General features: G+C 36.5%; 1 long non-coding RNA gene across 1 annotated transcript; it reads right to left on the reverse strand.

Annotated features, from left to right (window-relative positions):
• Nucleotides 1–6,726: 6,726 nt before the first annotated feature.
• LOC306769379 lies at nucleotides 6,727–8,559 on the reverse strand. The gene is made up of 4 exons (XR_013771678.1): nucleotides 8,307–8,559; nucleotides 7,902–7,952; nucleotides 7,760–7,822; nucleotides 6,727–6,802 (listed from the first exon to the last, which is right to left on the reverse strand). It is a non-coding gene; the product is annotated as an uncharacterized lncRNA (long non-coding RNA).
• Nucleotides 8,560–10,630: the final 2,071 nt, after the last annotated feature.

The following is a 10,630-nucleotide window of genomic DNA, read 5'->3' on the forward strand; positions in this document are numbered from 1 at the left end:
AAACAGTTCCTGTACTTTAGCACATATAGCAAGATTTGTGGAAAAAAAAAGAAAGAAAACAGAAATGCATATTTCTTAAATATCTTTATAAAAATATCTTTATAAAAGAACAACAAAGTGTGTTCAGTGAGAGGCTTCTTCAGGTCCGATGCAAGACTGAAAGATACAGGTAATTTCTGCCAGCAGCCATCAGCCTCCGGAACAAAACCTCCTCAAATTAATTATTATATACTACAATATTGAATTTCCCTTTGGGGATTATTAAAGTATTTTTCAAACATTTAATTTCATTCCATTTCCTTTTTATTTCATTTCATTAATTCATTCATAAAATCACTTTAGTTCTTATCTATACTCTAGCCCTTCATTTTCTTACATTGTTGTATTTTGAAATTATTGTTGCTATGACGACTCAAATTACCTTAACAAAAGGTAATTTGTTAAGGTAATTTGACAAATTACCATACTATACTATACTATAAATATTCTCCTGGTATTCCCAATAAATACGAAAGGTAAACAAGCCAGACGTGACATGTGCACAGGATTTTTCATTCTCGACGTGGAAGAATGAACGTTGCGGCGTTGCCAGCGGTTCTGAACATGCACGCTTTATTTACAGCTCAAATCTTACATTTTCCATGTTTGATGCAGGGATTTCCATCTAGAATCTCAAGGCAAAACAACTTGTCTTCAAAGAGGACTTGTTGAAATGAAACAGAATTTTTCAGAAAAGTTGTTTCATATGAAAATAAACTAGTTTGTTTTTTAAATAATATAACATCAGCAGATGAACCATAGCAACCATGGAATCCATGTCAGCCATTCTGAGCACTGCTGACAAAATGAGATTTTCTCATCATCTCCAATCTGAAGATGTATGATGTTTACCTGAAAACGCTCCAATAACACTTTTACATCTGCCTATTAAGAAAACAGCACCTTTAGTCTCATATTTCTATCATCTCATCATAACTAAAGTGCACATTTCATATAGAGTGAAGTTAAATTTGCAAAAACAAAGAGTCCATGTTGGTTTTATTTCTCATATAAATATTCTCCTGGTATTTCCATTAAATAACGTAAGGTAAACAAGCCTGACGTGACATGCGCACATGATTTTCATTCTCGACGTGGAAGAATGAACGTTGCGGCGTTGTCAGCGGTTCTGAGTATGCACGCTTTATTTGCAGTCTAGATGCCGATGCATAGAGATCATTTATACATATATATATACATCTATATTTGATGTCTTTGCACTGAAGAGTGAACGTCTGCATACAGGCAGCAAATTGAAGCATGCACATTGCATTTGCAGTCTGGACGCAGGTGGGAAAGCAGCTTTATCAAGTTGTTCCCCTGTAGTTGAAGTGGTTGAAGAATTTTGACGTTTATCCAGGTTTAAACCATTTTAAATGCAAAATAATGTAGGAAAAATATTTTCATTCGGATTCATCTGTATATTTGTTTTTAGAAAATTTAAAGATAAAGATCCAAGTTTTCTCAGAGCATTTCACATAAAAACATTTTTTTGCAAAATAAAACAGGTGTAAAGAAAACATGAACATTTTCCTAAACCAAATCACTTATAAATGGTTATTTTACTTGAAATGTACAAAACTGTAACACCAGCAGTCCATATTTTAAAAATGTAGTTGTCAAATTCAAAATGTTTCTCCTCTAATTTAGTTAAACACAGTCTTCTACTTTTGAAAATATTTTGTTACTTCATTAATAAATGTTAAAAGTCTTAAATTATAATCTACTAAATGTTATTTTACCTGAAATGTACAAAACTGTAACACCAGCAGCCCAAATTTGAAAACTTTAGTTGTCAAATTCGTAATTTCTCCTCTAATTTAGTTAAACACAGACTTCTACTCTTAAAATTTTTGGTTACTTCATTAGTAAATGTTACAAATCTTAAATTATGATAGACAGAATTTAATTGAGCTCAAATCTTACATTTTCCATGTTTGATGCAGGAATTTCCATCTTGAATCTCAAGGCAAAACAACTTGTCTTCAAAGAGGACTTGTTGAAATGAAACAGAATTTTTCAGAAAAGTTGTTTCATATGAAAATAAACTTGTTTGTTTTTAAATAATATCACATCAGCAGATGAACCATAGTAACCATGGAATCCATGTCAGCCATTCTGAGCACTGTTGACAAAATGTTGCTATGAGATGTTCTCATCATCTCCAATCTGAAGATGTATGATGTTTACCTGAAAACGCTCCAATAACACTTTTACATCTGCCTATTAAGAAAACAGCAGCCTTTAGTCTCATATTTTTATCATCTCATTATAATTAAAGTGCACATTTCATATAGAGTGAAGCTAAATTTGCAAAAACAAATAGTCCATGTTGGTTTTATTTTTCTTCTTCCTTTTTCTTGTTTATTAGTCATTGTTTATTTATGGTTTTCTTGCATTTTAAGCCTTTAGACCACTATTGCACAGACTTTACACACAAGGAAAATCAATAACTTTGAGTCAAATCCAGAATTTTGTCAGTTTTTATTCAGCATGACCGGAGTATTAACTCTGCACATTTGTCACACCTGGTGATTTTATTGCTTTTGCATCTTCTTCATAAAAATCTAAACCACCTGGACAGGAAAAAAAACATTACTACCCATGTAAACTGCATATGATGATGCTATTTTATGCTCATGATTTACTGATGAAATGTGGTGTCATGGTGAAGCAGAGGGTGTGATCCCTGGCAGCCCGTGTGCAGTTATCATAGTTGTGTCTTGTAAACTTGCTACTTTGGTCCACAAACACGTTTTATTCTCTTCTTTTATCTACAGACATGGAACGTTTTATAGAAACCACTGAGCTTATTGTAGCACAGGTGAAGAAAACTCTTAAGAAAAGAGCGAGAGCTTAATTTTGTTCTCTTTCACTGTATCGTCAAAGTTTTAAATATCCTAATGCACCTGAAGGCATCACTCAGTTCACTTAATCCCATGTGGGGATACCTATTCCTCAACAACCAATCAGAGAGACACAACTCCAGTGGCCTGTAAGCTCAGGAGTGAGGCTCTGCGTGGTATTTTCTCCGTCCTTTTTCCCATGCTTCCACCACAAGAGTGAGAAAAAGCTGCATGCTTAGAGGACTCGAAAGAAAAAAAGAGAAATCTCGTGTTAGGCAGGGAGATAACTGCTGCTCCCATATCTGCTGCAAGCCAGAGTCAAGTAACCTCTCAGGAGCTGGGACCCAATGCAACACAGTTTGTCATCCTCCAGCAGACAATGCAGAGACTTTTCAAAAGTTCACTTTATTAAAGTCATGTGGCCACAAGGAACTCAGTAGATCTTTTTTTTTACCCTGTCCTGCAGCTTTCCTCACCTTTGTCCTGGACAGGACTCTGATTTTGTCCAGCTGGTTAATAGTGAAACTACTCTCCTCACAGCAAAAGAAAGAGAGGACATCACACTCCTTATTTCCAGTTCCAGATCTACAATAAAACTGATGAAGGTCATTTGGCAGTGAGTGATCAGAAACAGTGATGTCTCCTCTAGGTTTCCAGGAGGTAATAGTGTTTAGACCTGTCCACATGCTCAGTGGGTTGTCCTCTTTAAAAATATTCCTCCATTTTGTCTTCATAGGACCATTGTGGGGCCTTGATAGACCGCTGCAGAGAGTATCTGGTCTGCTTATAGGCAGCAGCATCACGAGATTTGAAAGCAACAGCTTGTTCCTTTAGCTTCCTTCTCGTATCAGAGTTGATCCATGGTTTTTGACTGGAATGTTTTTAATAACCTTCCAAGGGACACAACAGTCAATGCAGAAGTTTAAATATCCAGTCACAGCATCACAGTATTCATCAAGGTCTTATGTCCACAAGACAGACCAATCCATGGCATCTAAACAACCTCTTAAATTGAGTTTAGCTTCCTTTGGTCTAATACTGAACAGTACATATTGTTGGCTTTGTCTGTCTACCCCTTTGAATGTATGTAGGAAGAAAAAGAACAGAGGAGTGATCAGATTTGCCAAAGGCAGGTCTGGGAATGGAGCGATGCGCTGACTTTACATTACTATAGCAGTGATCTAAGATCCATGATCCTCTGGTTGGATGTTTCACATGCAGATGGTAGATGGGGAGGACAGTTTTAAGATTACAGTTATTAAAATCTCCTGCTACTATCACCACAGCATTAGGATGAGAGTTCTCATATGTGTGCAGAAGGACACTTAAGTCCTTGAGAGCAGCTGAAGAGTCTGTCCGTGGGTGATAGGTGGCCCACCTGTCCACTGGTAGGTCTCAGCTCAATGCTTCAGTGTTTTATTGGGTTTTCAAATATTGTTAAAAATAAAATGTTCTTTTGTGTGGGAACCTTGTCTGGTGCCTGTTAAGTCTGATGAACCTGCATGTCTTGTGTCCAGTAAGGTTAACGCTAATCCCAGAGTGGCGTTGTTGGAGTTCTGTTTAATCAGAGTCCATTTCCTCCCCCTGTCTCACCACGATAACATCACTTATTGACAGGAACCTATTACAATTACATAAAATATGCAGTTAAATAAAACAAACACAGCAGTGCTGTGCAGAACATCTATATGGTGAATATTCACTGCAGACAGAAATCAGTTCTCAGAATGTGGCAGAAAGTAGTTTCTACCATGAATTAACTTTTGTCTTGTCAGTGACTATTATTCATAGCCTTTGTTTGTATTAACTGTTTGGTAGCCTAAATTAGATGGAAATAATCAGACATATATGCATTGATTTGTTGTGATTCTGCTCTATTTTGTAGTCTATGCACATAAGGTATAAAACATTGTATTCATTTGAGGTCTGTTGGAATGTGCAGAATACAGGAAGGTTTACTTTCCAGCTTGTTAGCACAGAAAAGAAAGAGCTTTTTTTGAAGTTTATCTGATTCCTGTCAGCCCGACTTCGCTTGAATCTTCAGTCAGAAGTGCAGGTGTTTTATGTCTAGATACAGCACAGCTTTGCAGGATTCTCTGATCTGCCCAGCAACCAGGAGGGGTCAAGTATAACTTATAATCTTGTGTTACTTCTGCATCTGCAGAGTGCTCTCTCCACCTGCTGGAGTGATTATATGTAACCACTGGTGTGAATAAAAAACCAAGAAAGACAGCTTTGACTTGGCATCATTTATTCTCATCCACGAAGACTTTCTAGAACAGTCTGCTTACATAAAATCATCAAGTGTGTCTGACTTGTGGAATCCTGATTCAGTAAAAACATGAATTAAAAAGAACATGAAGATGAAATACAAACATGTCTTAAAAATCTTCAATGACTGGAGATCATACCAGAACACAAAGAGTCAAGACAAGTCAAGAGACTAATCTGTTACATCACCAAAACATTGAGACACTGAACAACGTTTACAGATTGACAGAACACAGCAGAGGTGTCTGAAAAAGAGAAAGAAGCAGATTAACCTGTTACTGATCATCTGTTTATAAGCACCTGAAAAAGGTCTGAGCATCTTTTTTATGGACATTGTCTGAGTGTCTTTCTTTTTTTTTTTTTTTTACACAAAGAGATATTATATTATTATATTAATATTGTTTTCACTCAGAGTATCAGTATATCTATCTATCATTTGGGAAAACTATTCTGTCATAAACAATATCTATCCACAGATGAGAAATGCTTTCATCATTCTGAAATTTATGTAAATACTCTTCTCCTGTCTTTCAAGACGTTCACACAGATCAAAACTCACTATCGCCCCCTGCAGTCACATGTTCTGATGGGTCAGATTTTGGTGAATCAAGGTTTACAGATCGATTGGCCACCTTAGAGTCCAGACCGGAAGCCTGTTAGGAATCTTTGTGATGTGTTGGAGAAAGCTTTGCACACTGGTTGGACTCCCCATCAATACAAGATATTGGTGAAAAATGAATGTCCCACTGGATGGATGCTGGAATCTGATCTGTGCACATTTAGATTTTAAATAATATAATTAAATTATATATGGTCAAATAACACGTTAACAATAGTGTAGCTTTATGTGTTGACTTTGCTGGCAATCCTCTGCCAAGTGTCGGAGCTGGTGCTGTGTTTTTTTTTTTTTTTTTCTGATCGTCACAGAAAGGCAGATTGAAATGAGATCAGTACAGCAGCTTGCAGATTCTGTCTGCTCAGTATGGATTTCAATGAGTCTTCTGCATCACTGATCACTGTCACCACCCAGCTTGTGTTCCGCAAAATCAAACAGACTGATAATATTTTAGAGAAATAACTCAGTTTATAATAACTCAACCTTGCTGCTGTGCTGCCACTACGTTATGAAGGACAACAAGAACAAGAGTCTGTACAAGCAAAGCTAAAGGCTACCAAACACTTTAAAGTCAAGGAATCAGTGTTGTAAAGTTGGTACTGATGTCTACCTTGTTACCATAGGAACATATGAAGACAGACTACGGAGATCTAAAGTTGACAGAAAGAAACTGTTTAGACAGTCTGTCAACAAATCTGATGTGAAACATTAATCTGGTTTGTCTGGAATATTTGAAACCTAACTCATATTTTGTGACAGAATTAATTACAAAGAATAAAAATACATTAATATAAAAGTACTGATCAAGATTACATCTGAATTACATCAGAAAAACATAAATACACAGTTTTGCTTAAGATTTTCTATAAAGTGTAAATTCAACTTTGTGTTTATTACAGAAGTTGTGGGTTTGATCTGGATTATATTTCTGTGATTTCCTTTATTTATTTATTCAGCTCTGCTACCAAACCATGAGGTCCGTGTTGCTTCTGAGCTTCTGTTGTTCTGTTGATGACGTCTCCTTAAACATCTGGAAAACACAATTATAAATAACATCTGTATGACAGATAATAGTTGTACATTGTAGACCAGAACATTAAACTTAAGATGTTTATTTTCCTTCATGTTTTCTAAAGTGATATTCTTTTATTTGAATATAATTTTAATGGACAGCTGAATCAAATAATAGACACAGAGATTAACAGTGAAAATTCAAACTCTAGTCATGAAATTAAAATACTTTAAGTATCAAGAGTCTTTAACATGTTACAGCACTTTTAACCTTTTCAATGTTTTTGTCCACATTCTTCATCAACAGGCATTAATATCTGACTATAAGCCTATTTGCATGTTTCACTTTCAGTCTGGTCATGGAGCAGATGTGATTGTCTCCTGCTCTGACTGCAGCTTGGAGCTGGGTGCTGCATGGGGTCCAAGCCTCTTGTCAGTGTTTTTGGATGGTGGAAGGGTCTGTCATAACATGTATTTGTTTAGAAACGCCACCTGGTGGTTCTTACTTGTAGACACCTTTCAGCTCTTATTTTTAGATTGGTCTCATGAGTCTCTTTAGTTGAACTTTGTAAGTAATGTGGACAAACTACATCACTTCAGAAGCTAAAGTGTAATTGCTGCATTTTCTGCAGAACAAAGACATGTGAAAGTTTGTTCAGATACTGAACATGAGCATATCTTTTGGTTTGGATATTTAGTAAGACGGCAGAAAAACTTTGTAACTTACATTTAGTTTGTTTACAGTTTTACAAAGAAAAATGTTGATTGGACAGAGGACTGAGTAAAGCCTTTGAAATCTCTCTACATCTGATGTTCAGTGAAGCTGTTAGCTGTCAAGTTGGACAAAGAGACACACAAGAAGGAAAAGTTTGGGATCACTTTCCCATTAAATCCCATCTGAAAATGATCCCAAACTTTAGAGCAGGAGTGTATTTTCTTTTTTCTTATCATCACATTTCACATGTTGTGTACTCACTTCTCTTGTCAACATTTTCAAGCTCAGTCAGGGATGTGATGTTATCATAATCTTCTTGTTGACCTGCAACAATAATGTTTTTATTAAATATTATTTTATTTAAATTATTGTATGATAATGAAGCTTAAAGTTCATACTTTACCATCTGCAGAATGTTCAGAGCCTCTGATTGTTTCATAGACAGAAATGTCTCCTGCAGGTCAGAAAATAATCCCAACATAGTTACTTCAGTCACTTCATGTCTGAGATACTTTTACTAAAGTATTTCTACTACAAGAGTTTTTGCTCGAACGTCCACCCAACCTTTAGAAAGAATGTTCCCATTTCATAAAAAGGATGTAAACGTAATAAAATCACGAGATGTGATGATTGTAAGTCAATTTGATCAGAACGCTGAATAAACGCTGATAAAATGAAGGAGGGGAGTAAAATCATGTATTTCTGAATTTGTTTTGAGACTTTTCCAATGCGTTTTTATTGTCCCTGGTCATTAAAATTAAATGAATGAAAATAAACAAGAATATTCAGAACCAGATGAAAGACTTACTGTGGAGGAGAGAGGAGTAAACTTGCTGCTGATTCTCATACTGGTTGATCGTCTGCTCCGTAGCAAAACCATTTCTCACCAAAGAAAAAGGAAACTATTAGTTGTTACCTGGTTTATGTTAAATGATGTTGAACTGTTGTTCCAGTTTATGGCCTAATAAGTCATCAGCACGGTGGCAGACAGGTGCAAACGGACTTCATGTATAAAACACGCTGCAGATTGGAAAACTCTGCATATTTACTCTCACTACGGAGGTGCTCTGACGTTGTTAAAGTTTCTACTTTTACTTTAATCATTTAAGTCAGCTGACCTTCATTATGACATTGCGCAAGATTATGGACACATGTATGAAATAAATAAATATATACCTTGATGTAGTTTCTCTACATTACTCAAACTTCCCACCGGCAAGGCCTGATTATCCAGTGGGAATTATGGGCACAGGCCCAGGGGCCCATGCCCACTTGGGGCCCATGCAGGGCAAACACCAGCAGTTTGGACATGAAACAAAATGTACATAAAAGCCAGATAGTTACACCACTACTAATAGTATATGACTGTTGGTACCACTGGCTAAGAGATGTTAGAAATGTCGTTTCACAGTGGATCATTCACAATTTTCACAATGTTGTGGTGGGGAAGGGGGCCCTGGAACACTCTGGGCCCAGGGGCCTGTGCACTTTCAATCCGGCCCTGCCCACCAGTACTTCTCCTCTTCTCACCATTGTCTGTCTCTCAGGTGAAAACTGTGGGCAGGAGGACTGGTGTTCTGCAGAAAAGGCATCCCTGCTGTGAAAAGCACCCCTCTCAATGAGCAAAGTAACGGCATCTTGCCTGTAGATGATGTATTTTCAATATGTACCCATAAAAACTTATAAAATCCTGTACTATCCTGCTGATTAAAAGAAAATGTATGTTATAGAGACCGGGTTGCCAGAATATGCTGAATATAACATGGAGTGCTTTGGACAGTAATGGTGCTCTTTTCAGCACAACACCTGTCATCAGGGCAGCAGTCTTCAGAGACTTATGTTTTGCATTTGGCAATGTTTGGTTTGGCATGGACAGTTTTCATATGAAACTTGTTTGCACCTGTCGGCCACCGTACGTTTGTGTTTCTTAAAACTGTTAACATCAGAAGTAAAAAGTGTCACCTTTAGACCTAAAGTGATGACACAGAATCAGAGAACTAAAAAAATGCAATTCAGCTGGTCTAATGATCAGCAGCAGAGATGAAGAGTTTTCTAATCTGAAAACAGCTGTCGAGGATTCTCCTTGTTTAAACTTTATATCATTTAGATTTATCTGTTTATCTTTATTCTGACTGCATCGGATCACAGATTTAATGGAAAGTTTCTACATAAAACTGTGGATCAGTTTAAGTCCTGACCGTGGAGAGGAGAGCTGTTCTCACTAGTTTCTTTCTGGTTGAATCCAGGATGTGAACTGGAGCTCTGACTGTTGCTAAAACATTATAAATACAGAATATTTAACACAGAAAAGTTAAATACTGATGATTTTTGTTTGAGATGAGAGAAAATGAAAGAATGATGTACCGACCTGATGCACCATAAATCTGTGAAAAAGACATTAGTTGTTAAATAGCTTGTTAGATAATTTTGTTCTACTGATGACTTGTAAAATCAGAATCATATGTATATTGAGTTTATTAATGTGTAAGAAAAAAGGTCTCACCTTTGCAATGTTTGAAGAGACACAGCAAGAGCAGGAGAATCAATAATATGATTCCAAAAACTGGTCCAACAATCAATAGTAATGGAAATGAAGCGTTTTTAGATCTGGATGCAGCTGTTGTAAACAAAACAAAACAAAAGTAATAATGTTGTTTATATGCAGATTTGAAAACACATTTTGGTAAGTGTTTCAGGAAAAATCATTATTTTTATATTTATGCAAAAATGCACATCTTTATGTATTTATTTCAGTCAGAGCAGTGGTTTGTTTTTCTCACCTCTAACTGACATCCAGCTCTGTTCTGAGGTCTTTCCTGAACGTTGACACTTGTAGAAACCTTCATGTGACTGTGACACTGCAGAGATGTTCAGCTCCTCTCTGCCATCATGTTGGAGAAGTTTGTCATTGTGATAAAAAGAAGCATCAGAAAGTGTGTTTTGTCCTCTCAGTCTGCAGCTCAGACTGACAGAAGCTCCCTCAGTCACAGGATGGACGGGGCTCACCAGGATGATGTCACCATCATCATCTGTAACAAAATGTTCCTGAATATTAAGTTCAGTCAGAGATCAGCTGGTGAAAGACATTTTCAAATGAACTTTTTACCATTAAGACCTCATGTTTAAATACAT

The sequence above is a fragment of the Telmatherina bonti genome (assembly GCF_933228915.1).
Source record: "Telmatherina bonti genome assembly, chromosome: 18".
NCBI lineage: Eukaryota > Metazoa > Chordata > Actinopteri > Atheriniformes > Telmatherinidae > Telmatherina > Telmatherina bonti.